The sequence below is a fragment of the Sapajus apella genome, unplaced genomic scaffold (genome assembly GCF_009761245.1).
Source record: "Sapajus apella isolate SASKATOON/1434 unplaced genomic scaffold, GSC_monkey_1.0 scaffold6, whole genome shotgun sequence".
NCBI classification, from domain to species: domain Eukaryota; kingdom Metazoa; phylum Chordata; class Mammalia; order Primates; family Cebidae; genus Sapajus; species Sapajus apella.
In genome coordinates this window covers 20,054,554-20,056,671 of record NW_022436946.1, presented here as the reverse complement: position 1 = coordinate 20,056,671, position 2,118 = coordinate 20,054,554, and the positions used below count along the sequence as shown (strand labels likewise).

The 2,118-nt window shown below is 46.4% G+C and overlaps 1 protein-coding gene across 2 annotated transcripts in view; it reads left to right on the top strand.

Annotated features, from left to right (window-relative positions):
• The first annotated feature begins 1,552 nt into the window (after positions 1-1,552).
• The window catches only part of L3MBTL3 (L3MBTL histone methyl-lysine binding protein 3), a 121,856-nt gene continuing 121,290 nt past the window's right edge, over positions 1,553-2,118 (top strand). Inside the window, exon 1 of one of the 2 annotated variants that reach the window (XM_032274812.1) lies at positions 1,553-1,618. The gene's annotated coding sequence lies outside the window, so the exon portion shown is untranslated. The remainder of the gene's footprint in view (positions 1,619-2,118) is intronic. The other variant, XM_032274813.1, reaches the window with a different exon arrangement.

Sequence of the window (2,118 nt, the reverse complement as noted above, 5' to 3'; positions counted from 1 at the left end):
AACTGGTGGTTTGAGATCATCTATAGCTCTCACTAACCCAGCCTTCTCTCTGCTTCACACCCCTCAACCAATAGCTGTTCAACATATGAAGTATTTTTTTTCTCACGCGTGCAAACACACAAGATGTAGTATATATGGTTAGTATATGAACCATTTTATAAGTTCATTTCGGCTTCACAGGGTTTGTGCCTTTGTTCTGGAATATATGTTAAGGCATATGTCCTGATTTTTGGTTTGGAGAATTTGGTCACTACACCAACGTTCGATATATCGGGTGGTCTGCTTCTCTAGAGTAATTTCATGGTTCTAAGGAAAGAATTTAAGAGTTTATTTTCTGAAACGGGTTCAAGAAACATTCCTTAAGTGAAAAAATTCAATCAAGAATAATATTCCCTACATTTCAGAAAAGGATTTTTAATATAGAACTTCCATCTGTGATATATTTAAATTCTAGGCCTCAGGCAGCAGTTTCAGAAAAGGGCCTCCTTTACCCTTTATTAGATGCAAAATAAATAGTCTACTCTGGGGTTGAAAAGTTCCCCTTACCTCCCAAGCCTGCAAAATCTAAGACATGCTTCCCCCATTCCTGAAATCACACATGCTACTTTTTTTTCTCACACAGCAAACTCTGCTATTGGCATCAAAATGTTTATCACAACTTTAATTACTCGAATTATTTTTTAAGTACTCCTATTCAGTAGAAAAGAAGACCCTGAAGCTGTCCAAAAGGGGCCTGCAGTAAATGCGTGGAAAGCTGTCAATACTGAAATAGAATCCTCTCTTGATCTAGTTTTGACGCTTTAACAAAGACAGGTTTTGCCATTTAGGACGGCTCAGCCATCTTGAGTGAATACGTTAAGAGGGTAGTCCTGGACCTGGTTATTGCCAAGGGACCTTCACAGTGATTTCTAAGTTTCTGTAGGAATCTCAGCCTATCACTCAACAGAGAAGAGGCCTAACATGTTTGAGTTGTCAATAAAGATCCGCACTTAGGAAGCGGAAAGAAGGCGCAAGTTTTATTTGCCCACCTTCTTTATTACGCATTCTTCCAGCCATCGAAGAGGGGAAGATAGTACTCTCCCAAAGCTTACAACTTTGTTACTTTTCATGACCTGTAGCATGTATTTAGCCTTTGGGTAGTGTTTGTGCAAGACCAAGGCCCACTCCTTAATGGCTGAATGCATACATTTCACAGCACATGGTGGATTCGCTGCTCGGAGAATTGCCTTTAAAAAAAAGTAAAGTGAAAAATAGACAAAGAAATCTGGAACCTTAGCAGTGTTTTCTATTTGTTTGGACTGTTCTTGAACCAGCTCTGAGGCGGTGACGGAGCTGTTGAAAAGATGCACCTGAAACAGGATCTGCGGGCAGCTGCATTTGCCACCCGGCTTTATTGCTGCTTTCCAGCGGCGAAGGCGCAGCAGCAGTAACAGGGAAGCCAGAGCGAGCCTCCCCGGCAGCAGCGGCGGCGGCGGCGGCGGCGGCGGCACCGGCACCAGCGCAGTTTCCCCTCTCCCCAGCCCTGACTCTACGCGCACATGCGCACTGCGCCCGCAGCCCTGGACCATTTGTCAGGACTACTCGTGAGACGGAGAAAAAAAAAAGAGAAAATTTGGGGGTAAGAAGCGTTTGATCGGATCTAATCTCTAATTAATCTGAAGATTTGTCCGTGCAAAAGCCATTCATTTATTTTTCTGGGTGAGGATGAAAGTTAAGAGCCCTATAGAGGGAAGGAAGCGCACCCTCGTCTTGTGAAACAGATCAGGGGAGGGGAGGGACAGAAGGGGTTTCTCCCCCACTTCTCTGCGCCTCTGGGAAACAGGAGAAAACTTAATCCCCGGGAAAAAAGTGGGCAAGTGACTCGGAAACGGCTGGAGGGGGAGTCTCTGGGCATCTCACTCTGAAGTAGTGAGTGCGAGTATGAAAGAGGAACAAAAGAGAGAGAAAAGAGAAAGGAAAAAATGGGGGGAGGAGAGACTTGTATTTTTTTCTTTGCGCGCACACGGGGAAGGGTGTGGGGGGCCGTGCGGAAGGGAGCCGGGCGAGGCGGCCGCGTCGGGCTCAGGCTGGCGCGCAGGCGGCGGGATGCGTGTGGCCCCCTCCCCCGCGCCCCCCGAG